General features: G+C 49.3%; 1 long non-coding RNA gene across 1 annotated transcript; it reads right to left on the bottom strand.

Moving 5' to 3' along the window:
• Positions 1–4028: 4028 nt before the first annotated feature.
• Positions 4029–13735, bottom strand: LOC116657838. The gene is made up of 3 exons (XR_004312978.1): positions 13463–13735; positions 4694–4950; positions 4029–4088 (listed from the first exon to the last, which is right to left on the bottom strand). It is a non-coding gene; the product is annotated as an uncharacterized LOC116657838 (long non-coding RNA).
• Positions 13736–19918: the final 6183 nt, after the last annotated feature.

The raw sequence follows: 19918 nt of genomic DNA, 5'->3' as shown, positions 1-19918 counted from the left end.
AGACACTGGCTCTCCCCGCCCTCTTCCCCCAGGCGTCCAGTCTATCAGCAAGGCTGCCTCTTCGGACTCCTAAAGTTCTCTTGAATCCATTCACTTCTCATTTCCTGCCTGGACTATTGCAGTAGCCCCCTCCCTGGCCCCCTGCTCCCACCTCACCCTCCTACAGTCTGCCTTCCCCACGCATCTGCATTAGTTTCCCAGGACTGCTGTAGCAAATTACCACAAATTTATTGGCTTAAAACAACGTGAATTTATTTACTTACGGTTCTGTAGGTCAGAAGCCTGAAATCAGTCTCCAGGCAAAAGTCAGGGTGCTGGCAGGGCTGGTTCTTGCTGGAGACTCCCGAGGAGAAGCTGTTTCCTTGCCGTTTTCAACTCCTAGTGATCACCTGCATTCCCAGGCTTGTGGCCCCTTCCTCCATCTTCGACGTGCATTCTTTCAGTCTGTTTCTGTCATTCTCTCTGCCTTCTCCTTTTCCGTAGTCAAATCTCCTTCTGCCTCCATCTTATAAGGACTCCTGTGATTACATTGTGTCCACTTAGATAATCCAGGATAATCTTCTAACCTCAAGATCCTTAACAGCTGCACAGTTCCTTTTGTCATATAAAGTAACATTCGAAGCTTTGGGGGATTAAGATGTGGACATCTTTGGGGAGGGGGGCATTATTCAACTGACTACAGCATCCAAAGGGATCTTATTAGAACCCAAGTCAGTCCTGTTCCTCTTCTGTTTAAAATCGTCACATGGCCCCCAGCTCCCTCAGAGCACATGCAAAGCCCTTACAGTGGCCACACAGTCCTACACAGCTGTGTGCTTGTTACTTCTGTAATCTCCTCTCCAGCCACAAGCCTCCTTGCTGTGCCTCAACACTCCATGCATGCTCCTGCCTCAGGGCCTTTGCACATGCTATTCCCTCTGCCCAGAACCTTTCACCCTGCCTCTTCCTAAAGCTAGTTCCTTGTCATCCTTCAGGTCTTACTTCCTCAGAAAGGCCTTCTTGGACACCACCCTCCCTATAACAGCCCTTCCCTCTCTGCATAGTCTGAACACACTCTGAAATTATCTTGACTGTTTATTTGTTTTTTTGTTTATTTGTTTTTTGTGTATTACCCATGGTCCCCACTAGACTGTCAGCTCCTAAAGCCCCAGTAGGGGCTGGTCTGTCTGGTTCTCTGCTGAATCTCCTGCACCAAGGACAGGGCCTGGTGCCTAGTAGGTGCTCAGAAAATCCTTACTCCATGAATCCCTGTGTGGCCAATCTCCAATGTCCCTCAGTGCTGCTGTGAATAAAATACAAACTCATGTAAAGGCATTCTGACCATCCTAGTGACTTTTTGGCTTGATCTTGATTAAAACACTGTCTTCATGTGTTAAAAAGTGGCATTGTTTACACTAGGCAAGCAAGGACTTAGAGAAGGGCCTGGAAGAGAGGCAGGGGTCTCCCAAGGACAGGAGCCATCAGCAGTGACGGTGGGGTCTTATGGGGAAGAGCAGGGTCATAGAGTGGGTGCTCGGGCAGTGGTGCTCTGTGTGCCTCTACTTTCACATCTGCAAAATGGACACCATGACAGATTTCACCTCCTAGCAAGGCTCTTGGCTTCTGTGCTACTGACATTTGGGGCTGGATTATTCTCTGCTGTGCTCTGTCCTGTGCATTGTGGGATCCTGAATGGGGGCCTCCACCCATTAGATGCCAGTTTCATTTCCCTGGTTGTGACAATCCAAAATGTCCCTAGACGTAGCCTAAAGGCACCCGAGGGGGAAAATGGTCCTGGGCTGAGAATGTCTGCCTCAGAGGATCATCCTGGGGGTTGAAAGAGATGATGTGGGTAAAGCTTCTGGCCCTGAGCCTGGCACTCAGCAGCTGCTCAGGAAATGAGAGCTGCTGTCTGGTCAAGAGGGTGGCTGGGTTGGAATCTTGGCTCTGCCACTCAGCAAGTTAGCAGGTGGCCTTGGGCAAGTGACTCCAGTTCTCTGAGCCTCAGTTTCCTCATCTGTAAAGTAGAATAATAATAGCGCCCACTCTGTTGGGACTGTCAGGGGGATTAAGGACCATGCCCCATACACAGTAACTGCTCACTAAATGAGAACTCTGAGGATAAAGACGAGGATGGTGGAGGCTCCTAGGAACAGTGGGAGCGGGAGAAAGGGCACTTTGCAAGTGCAACCTGGGGTCTCTGGAATGTGTGCCCCTGCATTAATGAGGGACACCCAGTCACAGCTGCCCACACCCGGTAGGGCAGCTGGCTCAGACCCTCAGCTCTGCTGGGCCATTTAATAATTAAGCTGGATAAGGGGTGACAAGGCTGTAAGGCCAGCAGCAAGCAGGGCCTGGCCTTGTTTGGCTTTGGTGACGTGATGGCCCTGGGATCATGGCCTTCTTGAGCCCATAAACAGGGGGTTGGGCCCCGAGATAGGCAAGGCCAGGCCAAGGTCTGTGCCAGTGGCCTTGTGTCCGAGTCATGCCGGGGGTGGGAAGGGGGTGCTGTGGAATGAGGGCTAATTTTCACGGGGTCAGCTCTCACCTCTGTCCTGGCTCTGGGCATCCCGTTTCTCTCTTTCCTTCCCTGCCCAAACCCGTCTTATTGTCAACTCCAATTAACTGAGCACTTACTACCTGCAAAAGCTCTACCAGAGCACTTTATATAGATTGACTCCCACCACCCCCATCATGGAGGGGGTGCTCTGTCCCCTCCCCAGATGAGCAAAGCCTGTGACTTGAGTCCCATTACCCAGGTAAGGAATCAGAGGCTTGGAGCACTGAGTCACCAGCCCACCGGAGCAGGGCCACATCCCAGCCCAGGTCTGGGGTCTCCCGAGCTTACACTTAACCCCATGCCCAGCCCACTTCTCCACCACCTCCTCTGCTCTCTCCTCACTCTCTCTCTCTGAACAACTTTCTATTGGTGTTTTTCTGTGTCTCCATGCCTCTCATTTTCCACCTCAATTTCCCCTTTTCACGCTCTGTGTGTCTCTCACTCCCTCTCTTGGTTTCCTTCTTTTTGTTTCTGTATTTCTCTTCTCCACCTCGCTGTGTCTCTGTGTCTCTCTCTGTCTCTCTGTCTGTTTCTCTCTCCTTCCTTTTCTCTCCCCCCTCGCCTGTCTCCCTCTGACCGCCCCGCCTCCAGGCCCTGTCTCCCTGCAGCCAGCCCTTGTCTGGACGCCAGCACATTATGTCCCTGGTCAGACCCTGACGTCAGGCGGGGCCTGGCGGGTGGCCACCGGCTGCTGCCGGGCAGACTGAGGGAGTACGCGCTTTCCCGGTCCCCACCGCCCGCCCAGCCCTGCAGCTGGGGCTTCAGTTCTCCCGACCTGGCCTCAGCTGGCTGGAGAGAGGATGGTGGCAATTGGTGGCTGCCTGGCCTGTGAGCCTGGGACTGCAGATCACTCACCTCTCCCTCCCCTTCACCCTGACCCCAGGGCCATAAGAGACACCTCCTGGCCCTGCCTGCTCCCCAAGGCTAGACAATACAGCATGGGGACAAGATGTGGGGCCAAGTCCAGACTGTGTGACCTTGGGCAGGTCACCCAGCCTCTCTGAGCCTCATCTCTGTAAAACGAGGCCATTGAAACACCTGCCTCTCAAGTCTGCAGGGAGGGTCAACTCTAATAGGGGGATTGCAATGTGGGAGAGGTGCCCAGCCTTTCAGCAGGAGCTCAGTGTCACCAAAGGGTCCCATCCAGCAGTCCTTAAGAGGAGATGCCTGGTTGACACATACTTGGGGGTCATAGCTGGTGTTTGGAGGGTAGCGAAGTGCCATGTGGGCCATGGCCAGGCACGATGAAGGAACACCCCACCCAAAATATAAACAGTGCCCCTGCCGAGAAACTCTGCCCAAGCCCAGTTGGTCTCAGGCCCCATCAGAGCTTGAATAAGTGGTTAAAAAAATGTAATATTTCTTGTTTGGTTTGTTTGGTTTTCTCCCCCTCTGATTTTCAAAGCAATGCAATTTCCTTGAAGGACATTTTGAAGGGCACCTGAGCATCCCGGTTTAAAACAGATTATGGGGTTAGACAAACCTGGGTTAAATCCAGCTGTGTGGCCTCTGGCCAGTGGCTTCACCAACTGAGCCTCAGTTTCCTCATCTGTCAAATGGGGAGATAAATATACACGTGTTAGAGGGTGGTTGTGCGGATTAAGCAAAACAATGCTTACAAAGGACAGTAGCCTTTTTTCTTGTTCTTTTTATTTTTCTAATTTTAAATATAGGAGATACAGAGAAGAAAACAAGAAGGTCACCCAGAGAGAAAAACTCAAAGATTTTTATGGAAATTTGGCTCAGTTAACTTCTTTGTCCTGAGAGTCAACTCTTGTCTGCGTTTTCGTTTTTCATGGAAATAAAACTTGACTTGAAGTTTCATTTAAAAATATCTGCTTATTTTCTTCTTCTTTTTTAATACCTGGGCATTCAATTTAAACCTGGGTTTAAAGGGTATCCAGTGAGCTGCAAGGCTCTCTCCTAACCCCGGCCCTGGCTCCCCTTCCCTGAAGCCAACACAGTTAGCAGTTTCTCATGTGTCCTTCCTTCCTTTCCTGGGGTTAAATCATCTTTGGACACATGAATTCCAAATCCTCTCTTCATTTTGGTTTTGTTTGTGCTTTTTAATTCACTTAAAGCATGACATTATCAAAAAAAATCAGAACATACAGGCAGTCAAACGAAAGGGGAAGACAAAAAAAGCAGAAGCACCTGACATCGTGCTACTCCTTGGGCATTTGGGAGTACATCCTCACAGGCTGTCTCCATCACCGGATGTCCATGCACACGCTTATAGTCCCAGGGATCTTTTCTTCTTAGCACAGATCAATGCTTGTGATGATGTATTTGTACTTGATGATCAGACAACCTGATCATTATCTGCCTTCCCCACTGTGCAGTGTTTCAGGAGACCGGGAGGGTCAAGCCTGTGTCCCCCACACTCAGCAGAATGCCAACACACAGTAGGCCTGTAATGAGTATTTTCCAAAGTAATGAATGAAGGGGTGAATTCCCAAAAGGGATTATACACTGTATTACACTATCCTGTGACCTATTTTTTCACTTAACAGCTCGGGTACATCTTTCCACATCTCTAGCTAGGCAGCAAATCTCCATTTCTTATGTCTGCACACAGGCACCACAACAAACATCTTTTTGATGCTGGCCAGAAGCTTCTGCCCCTAACTGGGAAATTCTTTTTCAAAAACAGATCTGTTAACGAATTCCATATGAGCCACCCGTGCCCCAGCCCCTCGGCCGTTTACTTTCAACTTGACACTTCACTGGTTTCACGGGCCCATTGTGTTCTGGGACAAGTCAAGATTTACTGTCTGTCCCTGACATCATGTTTTTCCAGGGAAGCTTAAGAGTGAAGAACTCATCTCATCCACCCCCCCACCCCCCGTTTCCGCTAGTTGCCAGTTAAGTAGTCTGTAGATTTGCTGAAGTTGGGAAACTTGGTATAACCCTTGCCTCCCTGGCTGCTTGTTGCAAACAGCACACACCAAGCTCATTCCTACCTCAGGGACTTTGCACTGGCTGTTTCCTCTGCCTGGAATATGCTTCCCTTGGATATTTGCTTGGCTTACCTTCTTCAGGTCTCTGCTTAATGTTCCCTTTTCAGAGAGGACTTCCTCAACAATTTTTCTAAATTAGTTATCTCTAAGTCATTTATCCAGTTTCACATTTCTTCCTAAAACATTTACCTGGTGTCATATTGTATCATATTATATTCTACTATATTAATGTTTGGGGGTTTCCTTATTTATTGTCCATCCTCCTGACTACGCAGGCAGGAATGTGGCTTGTTATCTTTCCTACAGTATCCCCAGCACCTAAGACAAGGTCTGGAGCATTGTGGGCAATTCAATATTGGTTGAATCAATAAATGTTAATTCCAGGATTCCAAGGTTCCTTCCAAGGCCAAGAACTGACTGCCGTTATTCATTCATTTACTCATTCAAGATTTATCTATTGAGCACCTACTGTGTGCCAGGGCATGCTGGGAGTACTATAGTGGGTAAGACAGACAGGCCCTCCTCTTGAGGGATGTGGTCAGTGGTCAGGGAGACACACCTACATGGATAATGACATCCAGGTTGACTTGCTGGCCTCAGATGGTGGAGCAAGAATGGGGCTTGGGTTCTGAAGATGTGGGTTTCCAGCTCTAACTCAGCCCCTGCAGAGCTGGGTAAACTTCAAGGCTGACACAAATAGGAATAATATCCTTGTCAACTTGACTTCTGTGTACTGTTTTTTCATCATAAGTAGAGAAGAAATTAAAAAGTGATGCCAGAAACCATTTTGTGTTCCTCCCTCAGGCCCAGCCGGGTCTTTGCTTGTGGAGCTAAGCTTTGTCCTACTTTCTGGCTGCCCTACACCTTGCAGCCCCCAACCCCTTCAGGGAAGCACCAACCCTAATAGCCCCAACTCCCCCATGAAGACGACAGAAAATTCTCTTTCCCAGCCTCTCTTGCAGCCTGGTGCAGGCATGGGACTTGGGCTCCACCCGTCAGACCTGCCTGCTAGAGATTAGAAGAGAAGGGCAGGACAGGAGACATGGAGGAGAATGGACAGGCCCTGACGATGCAGTGGGAGGGATCCCTGGGGAAAAAGCAGACTCACTAGGACAGCCCTACCATAAAACCTGGGCCCAATCCTAACCCCATGACCCACCTGGGATGACAGTTATTAACAGGTATCAAAAATGTTCATGTTCTTTGACCCCCAAATCCCTCTTCTGGAATTCTATACTGAGGGAATAATCTCAAGTAGTGAAAATACACAAAGATGTTCACAACAGAATTGTTTATAGCGTAGTGAGGAGTCAGAAACTACATAAACGCCCAATGACCAGGGAATTGTTCTGTTGATAAGGGGATGATTCCTTAAAGAAGGTTAGAGACGATTCCTCTAGTAAAATATTAGTGCAATACTCAGGGGTAAGTACATCTTTGAGAGGCCGGAAATTCAAATTAAGAGGGGTTGACATGAAACAGAAATTTGTTTTTTCCTTATATAAAAGAAGCGTGAAGGTGTTAGTCCATGACTAGTAGGTGGCTTCATAAATTCATCAGGGACTTGCATTCCTTTTCTGTGTTTCTACCATGGCCCAAGATAGTCACTCAGTTCTGCCTCCCATCTGCATTCCAGTCAGCGAGGAAGATGAGAAAAAAGAGCTGGCACCCTTTTGCTAAGGACACTACTTGGAAGTTACATCCCATTGGGCAGAACTTGTCACATGGATACACCTAGCTGCAAGAGAGGCGGGATAATGTAGTTTTGTTTTTTTTTTTTCTGGGTGGTCACATGCTCAGCTAAAACTTGGGATTTCTATTACTAAAGAAGAGGGAGAGATCAGAGGATTGGGGAGAAGCAGGGATCTCTGTCACAATAAGCAACAATTAGAAATAATGTCCAAGAAGATTTTGTAATAACATGAAAAAGTCATTGTACAGTTTGGGAAAGGCAAAATTTGAAATTGTATGTACAGTGTGACTTCAACAGTGTAACAAAATTTCAAAACAGAGAAAGCTACTCGGAGGACAAAACTGCTAGAGAGTTGGCCTTTGTGAGCAGTCGAATAAGAAATGTCATTTTTTTCTTTTTATCTGCATTTTCCAAATGTCAATAATTGAGCAAACTTAACTTCCCAAAAGAAAGAATCCCTGTGCAGATTATAGAATCTACTTGAGCTATAATTCATGGCACACAAGTTCTTTCCTCGACTGTGCCAAGGCAGCCAGATGGAAAAAGAAGAAATGAAATCATCTCTAGTCACAGACAATAAGATTATGAATGGAGAGAAATGCAAGGAACCCACAAAAAGTGACTGGAAAAAGAAGGACCTATTACAGGTTCAAGTCCCATCTGTGCTGAAATGCCAGCTCCATGACCTCTGGCAAACCACCAAACTCCTTGTTTCTGCATCTGTGCAGTGGAAGGGTGAACAGCAGCCACCTCGGGGTGTGACGAGGGCTAAGAGGAAGGACTCCCGCAAAGTGTAAGCAGCAGGGCTCTGCACAGAGCAAGCTCTCCACCAAAGGTTCTCAGAGCTGGGGGTGGGGGGGAGGTGACTTTGTTCCCCAGGGGACATTTGGCAATGTCTGGACACACTTACAACTGAGGGAGTGGGGAAGCTACTGGTATCTAGCCGGTAGAGACGAAGGATGCTGCTAGCATCCGCTGTTACCATCATTGGGCTTGTTTCCTGGGTTTTGCTGTCAGGAACAGCACGGCAGTGGTCAGCAGGGTTGCACGTCTGTGGACATGTGTATTTCTGCAGGATGTGTTTCTGGGCAGAGAATCACTGCTCTGCGCTTTTATATACTGTAGCCTCCTGAATGCCCCCGAGAGGTCTTCTTCATCTTGTCTCAGGCTCTAAACTAGGAGGCCGGGAACGTGTCTGTACCCAGGGATGCTGGGAGGAGGAGCAGGACGGCCGGGGGCCCCCCGTCCAGTCCAGTGATGACGCGGCTGTGGCTGCTGATACCAGCACCACCCGCACCCTATCTCTCCAGTGCTACTACCCCGCAGGCACTCTGCTTAGCTCACACCTGAAAGCACTGGAGGTCGGCGCTGCCATCACCTCCACGTCAGAGGAAAGGAAACAGGCTCTGAGGCAGCGCGGGAGCCAGATCAGCTGGCCCCACAGCCAGCATGCTCTCCCCAGACCTTGCCGCTCCGGCCTTAGTTGACCTTGGCCTGACTGTGCATCACAGTCACCTGGGGACTGAAAACCCAGATTCTCAGGTGACCCCCCTGGGCTGGTCAAGTCAAGCTTGGTTTTGGAATCAAACAGATCTTGAGTCTTGGTTCCTCCACTTACTGGTTATGTGACCTTTTTTAACCAGTGATTTTACCTCTTGGAGCCTCAGGTTTGTCCTCTGAAAAAAAGAGTAGCATTAGTTACTACCTTAGAGGGTGGCCAGGAGGATTCAGTGAAATCCCCTATGTCACAGGCTGAGCATGGAGCTTGGTACACAGTAAGCACTCATTAAGTGTTGGCTTTTATTTCTACTTTTGGAGCAGGGCTTAGGCTTAGGCGTGTGTGTGTGTGTGTGTGTGTGAGTGTGTGTGTGTGTGTGTGTGTGTGTGTGTGTAAGCTCATTATTGATTCTCATGTGCCTGGCTAGTTATCTGTCCATCCAACCATCTATCTATCCATCCAATCATCTATCCATTCATTTATTCAACATATTTATTTAACACAAATTGCGTGCCTGGCTGGGCCTTAGTTCCTGAGCACTCAGAAGTGATCAAGATACAAAGCCTCCCCACAGGAACAAATGAGTAAGTATGTAAAGTCATGCAGCATAAACTGCTGTGAACAGCCTGAGATGGAGCGCCTCTTCCAGACAGGGTGAGAAGCTGGATGTCTTCTGTTTGCCCTTCCAGACCCCCTCTCCACCCTGCACTGTCTCCGGGCAGATCTGTGTGAAGGGCATCAACCTTAGGAGCCCATGCCTTCCCAAGGCAGAGAGAAAACTCACTTCCTTAGTCGCTCTTGCAGCTTGGGTGCAGGCCTGACAGCTGTGTTTGGGAAACAGCAAGGAGGCCTGGGAGGTAGATGCAGGAATTGAAATTTAGAGAGGGCAAGGGGCTTGTCTGAAACCAAGCAGTGGGGGAGTGGAGGAGGTGGAATTTGAATCCAGGTGTACTGGATTCCTCAACTTGAGCTCTTCGTTGGTTTATGGCCCCCGCTGCGGAAGGGCTGCACTGCACTGAAAGGAAGGAGTGGGAAAGTTGAGAAGTTCAGCTAGTGTCACACACTGAGCCAGACTCAGAGTGTATCAATCATGTACTGTAATCCAGCCCTGGGCTCTGCACTTCATAAGCATGGGCTCACAACAGCCCTACAGAGTAGGATAAGCAAATCTGGGTTCAGAGAGGTCAAGCAACTTGCTTGAGGTCACACAGAAAAGGCATCAGGGTACAAATCCATTCTTTACATCCAAAACCTTTGCTCTTTGGAGTGGACCCTACTTCCACCTGTCAAAGATGCAGCGGCACACATCTGACTCTATGACCACATTCTGAGCTCTCTGGGGTCAGGGTCCACATCTAAAACCTCTTTCTACTTCCAGATGAAACCCAGGGGCACTACATATGGTAAGCCCTCAATAAATAACACGTAAAGAAGGCATGGCCAACTTACAGGGGTTTGCTTGAGAATTTCAGAGGCTCAAAGGCCCTTCCTTCTCACAGTTTTTCCTCCTAAATATCTCTCGTATGAAAACTTTAGCTGAGTCATTCTTTGGCCTCATCTTAGTTCTAAAATGGTGGCTGCTTTGTGTGTGGCGGGGAGTGGGATGGGGGGGCAGGGTGAAAAGCAGTATTTCCCACATTCTGAACCTGGACTGTAGTACTTACCTATCCAGCCTTCCTTCTTTCCATTTATCTACCTGCCATCAATCCACCCATCCACACTTCCATCCACCTGTCCTGTTCACTCTATCCAACCTCCCATTCATTCCTCCACTGATCCATAAATTCAGTCATTATCCATCCATCCACCTATCCTTTATCCACTGATCCATCCACCCACACTTCTATCCACCAGTCCTACTTACTCACTCTATCGAACCTTCCACTCACTACACCATTGATCCATAGATTCAAACATCATTCATCTGTCCATCCATTCATCCTTCCTTCTGTCCATTCGTCCATCCAATAAATGCATACCAAGCATCTCCTTTGTGCCAAGCCCTATGCTAGACTTAGAGACACTGGAAGCAAGGATGACTTGGTACTTGATTGTACAGAGCTCCCAGTACAGTGGGAGAGACACATATAATAAATGGTATAGGAAGGGCTCATTCATTCATTTTTTCCACCTGTGTTTCATGCTGCCTCCTCTGTGTCAAGCAGTATTAGACCCTGGAGAACAAAGATAAAGGAGACAAGGTCTTGGGCTCCCATCCTAGTGATCGAGACAGAAGTAAATATGAACCAAGGCAGGAAGCGCTCGTTCAATAATCATTTTGTTCATTCAGTATGTGTTTGCTGACGACTCCCACATGCCGGACCTGGGCTCTAAGGACACCGACATATAAAAGACTTGGAGCACAGTCCAGTGGAGGAAATAGTCCGACAGAGAATTTCAGCAGAGTGTGATATGAGCTGCAGTTAGGGTGAGAGCAAGGGTCCACAGAAGCAAGGATGGTGGCCAAGGGAGCTTTCTGGTGGAGGTGGGGCCTGGTCTGAGCCTGAAGGATGAGGTGGGGCCCTCCCCCTCCCCAGGCTCCCCAGGGCCTTCTTTCCTCCCTTCCTGCAGGATAGGAAAGTCAGACTCAGGGGCCCCCAGGTCACCCCCTCCCATCCAGGCATCCCTTTGGAGCCTAGGACTCAAACCCTATCTCAGGACAAGGCTCTGGGCAGCTGGCCGGCTGAACCTTGGAGACTGTCCCACAGTGACCAAGGTCCACTGGTGACATTGAGGTTGTTTGTGCAAATGCACTCCATTTTTCTAGGCAGTCTTGTTCACAGAAAAAACAACCACAACTCTGCTGGCATGACTTATGGTAGGGTGTGGAGGGGGTGGCTGAGAATGTCTACCATGTACGGTGCCCTAGAGAATGGTGACATGGGTGCCCATGGGAGGGGAGGCAGAAAGCCTGGAGATAGACGGTGGCAGGGCCAGATCACTCAGAGCCTCACAGGCCTTACAAAGGACTCGGGGTTTGATCTGAATGGTAACGGGGAGACGTTGAACTCGATTCAAATGGATTGAAGCATAAGATTCAAAACTTCCAGATGGCTAGTGATTAATTCATTTGCTCATTCATTCATTCAACCAATATTTGAGCACTTACTCTGTTCCAGGCACTGGAGAAACAAGGGTGAACATAACAGACCCAGACTCTGCCTTCCTGGGACTAGAGGGGATCCAGACACTAAATCAAATTATCACACAATGAAACGTAGACAGTGATAAACGCTACCAGGGAAGGCTTCTCCAGGGTGACGCATAAGGAGCTGGTTTAGTACTTTTTCCAGCCAATGTACATCGAGTACCTACTGGGTCAGACACTGTGCTGGGTGCAGAGATGCAGGGTGAGCAAGATAGGCCCAGTCTGTGCCCTCAAGCAGCTGACATTTCGGTGGAGGTGACACTCCAGTAAATGGACATCAACAGCACAGTGAGGTAAATGCAGCTGGGGTTCGGACAGGGGCTGCGGGAGGGCTTCGTGGAGGAAGAGGGTGAGCAGGAGTTAGGTGAGGGATTGTGCCTGGGGTGGGAGAGGGGCAGGGGGAGGGTCTCTGGTGACCTGCTGGGCTCGGGAGGTGGTGGGGAGAGGTGGGAGAAGCTGCTGTAGCCTGAGAGAAGGTCAAGAGCCACTGGAAGGAGACCCAAGGTTGTGGACGCAGGAAGGCAGAAGGTATCTGCAGGCGACCTCAGTCTCTCCATCTTGGTCTGCCCCTCCTCCTTCTGTCTCTCCTTATCTGCCTTTGTCTTTCTCTGTCAGTACCTGACAGTCTCTCAGCTTCTCTCACTGTCTCCCTTTGCCTCTCAGCTTCTCTTTCTCCGTCTCTCTTGTCTGCTCTGATCATCTTCGCGAGATGTCAGTAAGAGACAAGGATACTGGGGAAAAAAAAACCAGGCGGGTGGGCAGGACACGAGGTCAGGAGCACAAGGACAGCTGAGCACAGGGACAGGCGGTGACTGAATGTTCTGTTTTGGAAAGACAGCTCTGGTCAGGGGCGAAGGTGGCTGACCACGAAACTTGATAACCTGGCCAAACTCGGTTCTAGCCAGCCCTCTGGCCAGCAGCGCTGTGACCCCGTGGATGCCGCACAAAATTTTCCTGGAGGGAGGGAGAGACAGGGAAAATGGCCCCTGGGCAGTTTCTCCTCGGGCCAGAGGGACAAACAGGAAGGGATGGAAATAAGGGAACAACGAATTCTCAAGTGAGACCTCAGTGTGGTTTAGAATAGGAAAGCCCTGCTTATCTCGACATGTTTTTTCAAAGGTTTAACAATTTACTAAGCACTTACTGTGTGTTGGCACCAGGCCATGTGTCATTGCTAACCCTCTCAAGAAGAGCATTGTAGTCTAAGACCATGGACTCTGGAGCCAGAATGTCTGAGTTTGAATCCTGGCTTTGCTCATTACTAGCTCTGTGACCTTGTTAAGTTACTTAACCCCTTTCATCATGTGTAAAATGGGAAGAAAGTAGCACCTGTCTCATCCACTGGCGGTCAAGATTAATATTGGTTAATATATTGGTTAATTAATATTGGTTAATACAGGTAAAGTGCTTGAAGTAGTGAATGGCACATAATAAGTGCTCAAGAAAAATCTGGGCTATTATGATTTCAGCCTTGTGATGGAGGAGGTAATGCTAAGAAGGCAGAGCGAGTCATTTTTGAATCTCTGCTTCATCACCTCCCAGCTCTGTGACCTTGGCTGAGTCTCATAACATAACTAGATGCCAGTTTTCTTAATGGTTCAGTGAGGATTATCTTAGTACTCACCTCATCAGGTGGTGGAGAGCGTCTATGTTCGTGTAAAGTAGATGGAAAGCATTCACTTCCCAAGCGAAGAAAGTGTCCCTCAAAAGTTCATTTTTCCCCATGCGTCCAGCAGGTCCCACGTGTCCAGCAGTTCCCACGTCTCCAGGACACCTACGATGTGCTGAGTCCCGCATTCTTCCTGTCCTAGAAGACAGCGGCAGTCAGTTGGAGGTGGAGCGAGGCCCCTTGGCACCCAACATTAGTCCTGACTACAGCCTTCTGGTGCAAGCATTATCAATCCATTTCACAGAAGTGGAAACTAAGGCCTGGAGCGATAAAGAGTCTGCCTGAGGCAAAAAGTTCACAAGGACCTGCTCCTCTGAGCTGCTCTTGATCTGAACTCCAGTGACAACCCCATGCCGTCAGAGGCAACCAAGTCCTCAACTTCTCTCAAACACTCAGCCACACACTTCTGCCTCAGTATCCCCTGAGCAGCACTTGGCTGAGAGCAGGCCTCAAAAATGTTGGTTGTACCAGACAGAATCTACAAGCCCAAAGAGCTATGCTGTCCCTGAATGACCTTTCCCTGTCCTCAGCCTGCTTCCCCATCCTATGCCAACCAGATGGAAGGAAACCCAACATGGTCATCACACCTCTGAGCACTCCCCTCACTACTAGGACAAGAAGCAGGTGACACGCACAGGCAGTGCGGAGGAGGGGACAAAATGGGGTCTAGAGCCCCAGATTCCCGGTTCTCACACCTCAGCTGTGCCACTTTGGACATAGCATTTCCTCTCTCTGAGCCTCAGTCTCCTCATCTGAAGAATGGGCACAATCATCATACTATCTACCCCTTTGGTTGATGTGTAGAATAGAGAGATCCTGGGTACAGCACTAGGCACGGGGCAGGTGCTCAGAAAATGACAACTGTCCCTGCCACATGGGAGGGGTGACTGAAGCCCTCTCCTCTCACCCTAGTCCCTCAAGTGCAGTTCAGCTCTTCATGGTCAATGGTGAGCTTCCCAGGAGATAGTATAGTGGATAAGAGCATGAGCTCTGTTGCTTGCTGGGGTCAAATCCTGCCTCTGTCGCTTGCTAGCTGTGTGATCCTAGACTTAAGTGACAAACTCTCTGGGCCTTAGTTTCTTCATCCATCTCTTTGACTTGTTGTGATGATCAAGTGAGTGCACACATGTAAAGGCTTGGCTCCTGCCTGGCACATGGTGGGGGTTATAAGAGGTGTTAGCTGCTCTTCAGGGAATTGAGGAGGAGCAGGATCTGATGGCTTCGGCACAATTTACAAGGGTCTTAAGATCAGGGCTGGGATGGAGGAGATGGGGAAGAATATTGATCTGAACTGGAGGGGATTTCAGAAAACAAGGCCTCCATACTGGGGGAAGGCTCCCACATGGCCCTGGGAAGGGCTGCTCCACTTCTGTCCTCCCCTGGGAGCCCAGCATAGTGCATGGGCATCTTCTTAAGGGGGAAGCTCCATCCTTCCAGGTGCTCAGCATGAAACCTTGGTGTTACCCCCGATTTCTTGATTTCTTGATTTCTGCCACATCTGGTCCAGCCCACCTTTAGAACAGACCTAGAATATGAGACCATGGACTTCTCCCCACATCTCCACCTCCAGTGTCCACCCTGGGCCAGGTCACCATCATTTTTTGCCTGAACCATTGCAATCACCTCCTTCCTCATTGCCTCCCTTCCCCTGAGCCCTGACAGTTCATTCTCCACACACAGTTAGGCGATTCTTTCAGAACCCAGGTCAGACCTTGCCGACCTGCTCAGGACCCTCCATGGCTCCCATTTACCCCAGAAAAAGCCTGAGTCTTCCTGTGATGTGCAAGTCTCTGCATGATCTGCCCTCCTCTCTCTGCCTTATGTACTGCCCCTCATTCACACTGCTTTGGCCACACAGGCTTCCTTGTCATCCTCACACATGCCAGGCACAATCCAGCCTCGGGGCCTTTGCACTTGCTGTTTCCTTTGCCGAGAATGTCCTTCCTCCAGATATCCCCATTGCTCAATCTCTCATCTCTTTCAAGTCTGTCTTCAAATATTTGCTCAGCAAGGCCTCCTGTGGCCCTGCCCCTGCATTTAGATCTGTACTCTCTGAGACACTCCATCCTCCTTCCCTGGCTTAATTTTCTCCTTAATACTTTTTGCCATCTGAAACACAATATATTTAATCTACCTATGAATGTGTATCCCCTTGTCCACCCCTAACTCCAAAATGTCAGGAGCAAGTCTTGCACATATGAAGTGGGAGCTGCCTCTTACTTCTTGCTGAGGCCCCAGACACTGTTCCAGAGACTCGGGACCCAGCAAAGCGAAACATTGAGCCCCTGACTTCTTGACATTTTAGCCTCTTGTATCTGAATGCCAGCGCTGCCACGAACTGAGCAGGAAACTTTGAACCAGTGAGTGCATTGCTCCCCAGCCTCAGTTTCCCCATCTGTGAATGGGACAATGATCCCTCCTCCCCAAGGCCATTGAGAGGCTCCACGAGCAAAGGTTTCCAAAGAGCCTGGCACCCAGTGGGCCCTCAATCAGAGCTCGTGCCTCCCCGGTCCAGCCCCACCGCTGGCTGTCCCCCAGGGGACTGTGCTGTGAACGTTATTTTTAACCATGGCTCCAGCGGGCTGGGCAGTGGCTCTGAAGGCCGCGGGAAGACCACAGGGTGAGCAACATCCCAGCTCTCTCGATGCCAGGAGACCGTGGCGTGGAAACATCAGGGGAGGCTGCCCTGTGTTATGCTCTGCCCGGTAACCCTTTATGCGAAATTATGTCATGTCACCCGATGCTGTTTATAAACTTAGCGCTGACCTTTCCCAAGCAGGGCACTGGGGGAGGGGGCTGCAGCCCAGCCTCCCTACTGCTCCACCTCCACCAGGAACTGCTGGTGGCCCCTCCCGTTAGCCCACATTCACACAGAGCAAAGTTGGGGGGCTGGCCTCTGGCCAGACTTTGCCCATTTGTTTCAACACCTCTGAGTGCTCACAGCTGACCAGCCCTGGGGTATTTTTAAACCCTGGCCTGGGCCAACCTCCTTGTCACATTCCGGTCGGGGCTTAGATTTAGTGCATGCCCCAGTTAGGGCAACTGAAGGTTTGGGATTCGTTTGACAACAAACATTTAACCAAATTCCAGAACCTGTGGGCCTACTGTGTGCCGGGCCCTGTAGCAGGAATGGAGGCCCCAGGGGGTCTAACTCACAGAGCCAGTCCTCAAGGTGGCCTCAGTCTGGAGGGGTCACCTTGACAAATGTTAGATTGGAGGCTAAGACTGTAATTACAACTCAAATATCTACAAGACCAGCAGGTTATGTAAATGAATAAAGTGGGCCCTGGGTGAGGCGACAGGGAGGGGTGGGGACTGCGGTGAACTGGCAAGCTCATGCCCTGTCTGAAGTGGGTGGCTGCTCCTTAGCTCTGATCTCTGTCGTCATGAGGGAATCGGGCCCAGTGTGTCCTGAGCTTCTGAATTTTCAAAAGAAGCTGAAAATCCAGGTTTATGTGGAATTTCATGCAAAAATCTCATGACTTTTAAATGTTGGCAACGAATTTTTTTAAATGTTAAAAACATTCTAAGAGCCAAATGAAACCCATTTGTAGGCTGGACTCAGCCCACACAGTCAAGTTGATCAGGGCAAACAGTTTGTGCTTTCTGATGCAAACAGATACATTATAAAATGTTCACCAAATACAGGCTGAGCACCTACCACGGGCTCCTTCTACTACTATTCTAGACCCCAGGGAAACAGCAGGAAATAAGATGGACAATATCCCTGTCCTTCTGTTTCTTATAGTCATTGGTGTGCTGGAGCTGGCTTGTACTGGCTGCAGAATTCTGCAAGCTGATTTCTACACAGCCATCATTAAAAATTAAATTATTTAAACTTACAATTAAATAAACTATAATACAAATAAAGGTAAAACTACTCAAAACTCATCACTTTCCAATTAATTTACTGTTTTCTATGTTCTTGAGGTTGTTGACATCTATTGAATCATACTGCATCAGACACCATGCTACATGGTAGAAACAGTATCTGATGGCATGACACTGAACATCTCTTCTCAACTCCACGTTCAGTGAAGTCATGTTGGGACCTTGAAATCGGCCACGGTAGGAGTATTTACACTACAGAAATTGGCAGATGTAAACATCAGAGCTCGATGATTACCGAGAGCCAGTCGTTAAACATTTAGCAGCAAACTAAATTAAAACAAATATACTGATAATATGTACTACGCAAGATAGTAACAACCGCAAGGAAAATAAAGTAGGTAGAGGAATAGGTGGTGATGGACGGGAGTAGTTCATATGGGTAGGTCATGGAAATCTTCTCTGAGGAGATGATATTTGAGCAGAGACCTGAATGAAGTGAGAGAATGAACCAGACAGCTATCTGGCATAGGAAGGTGCAGGCAACGGTAACAGCAAATTTCTGCCTAGGGATAGGAACAAGCTTTCGAGCTCAGGAACCAGGAGGAGGCAAGTGTGGCAGGAGCAGAGTGAATGATGGAAGAGGGTAAGGATAAGGTTGGGGAGGTGAGCGAAGGCCAGATCATACAAGGTCTTATAGGCCATGGTGAGGAGGAGGATTTTTATTCTAAGAGGGATGGGGAGTCCTAGAAGGTTTTCAGCAGGGATGACATGACTTAATTTATCTTTAAAAAAAAGTTTCCACTACTGTGATGGGTAGAGTGGAGCAAAGCTGGAAGCCAGGAAACTAGGAGGAGACAACTGTCACAGTCCAGGTGGGTGAGGATGGTGGCCACCTGCACCGTGGTGGTGGCTTCAAAGGTGGCAACAAGAACATGGATTTGGGGTGTACTTGGCAATTTGAGTTGACAGGACTTCTGATGGATAAGATGTGTGGGATGAGGCAACAGGGAGTCAAATATGGCTCCTAGGTTTTTTTCCTGAGCACCTGGGTGAGGGGTAACACCATTTACTGAGAGGAGATGACTAGAGGGCAGGGCTGGGATTTTAGGAAGGGAAATGGGAGGTTCTGTTTTGTGACATTTGAGGGGTCTGTGTGACACCCATGTGAAAGTGTTAACTCTCCAGTTGGACATCAGGGTCTTGCCAGTTGGAGCACAAGGTGGTTCTGGAAGCAGTATCTCTCTGTTGCTATGACAACCTGAAGCCTGGGGGACAATACTGTCGGGGGGGGCTAAGAGGGGAGTTCTGGGAAAGCCTCCCAGGGGAGGAGTTGTGAAGTATAGGGAAGAACATCTGGCGGGAGGAGAAGGGAGGGACGGCACCCAGGGGGAGGGCACAGCTGGGGCAAAGGCCCGGAAGCAGGAAAAGCACAGCCTTTTGGAGGATGGTGTGGGGTGGGGTGTGGGGGAGAGCAGCCTAGAGAGGCAAGAGGGCTGCTTCCTTCAGCCAAAAGAGTCTGGAGTGCACTTGCACAGGGGTGGGAGCTCCCTGCCCTCCTCTCCTCCACCAGGGCCCCCAGCACCCTGTCCCCAGTGTACACAGCAAAATGCCCCTCCAAGTCAGCCCATGACATCTGCCAACCCAGCCAGTTTTTTGTGGAGATTTTCTGCTGACAAACCAGGAAAACAAAATAACCCTGAGAGGAGGAAGGAAGGTCAAGGGAATCTTCTGGAACCTTTGGTTTCTGGACTTCTATCAAGTGGAAGGGCCAGGAGGTCACTTCCCTGAACTGAGGGATGACCGGGGTGAACACGGCACAGCAGGGACTCGGGTGTTTATGGGACTTTTGTAACCATCCTCTTAGGAAGAGGCGTGGGGAACGTGGGGTGTGGCCCTGCCCTGTCCCCTCTTCAGGTCTGAGTTCAAAGGCAGGTTTTTCTGCCACATATTTGCAGTGTGATTTTGGGCAAGTCTTATCTTCCTGAACCTCAATTTCCTTATTTGTACAAAGGGATAATAGTGGCATCTGTAATAGTGTCACTCATCTGCCTCCTGGAATTGCTGGGGGATGAAATAGATCAATAATTCAGCCCGGTGCCTGGCTTGTGCCAAACTCCCAGTAAATGTCAGCTGTCAATCATTATTTGCGAAGTTATTATTAATTACTGAACACGTACTGTATGCCAGGCTTTGAGCTGTATGCACTATCTCATTTAAGCCTCATTCTTTCTCTGCGAGCGAGGATTATTATTGACTCCATTTTACAGAGATGGAAACTGAGCCTCTGAGAGTTGACATGGCTTTCCCAAGGTAAAACTGTTATGGGGGACACAGCTGGGATTTGAACTTGCATCTGACCTCACAACTCATTCTTGTATTCATTCTGGGTTCTGCCTCCTGTGAATAGAATCAGGCTCCAGAATTTGGGGAAACAGTAATCCACGTGACCCCCCAGTGTCCCTCCACACCAGTGGGGACCCCTGCCTTTCTTGGAGCCAGACAGCTCAGGCTACACCCTGGGCCTGGGGTGTGGACAGGACACAGATGATGGCTGCCCCACGGCAGCAAAGGGCATGGAGA

This window comes from Camelus ferus, chromosome 19 (genome assembly GCF_009834535.1).
Source record: "Camelus ferus isolate YT-003-E chromosome 19, BCGSAC_Cfer_1.0, whole genome shotgun sequence".
NCBI classification, from domain to species: domain Eukaryota; kingdom Metazoa; phylum Chordata; class Mammalia; order Artiodactyla; family Camelidae; genus Camelus; species Camelus ferus.
Note: the sequence above shows the minus strand (reverse complement) of the source record. Positions and strands in the feature narration are given on the sequence as shown.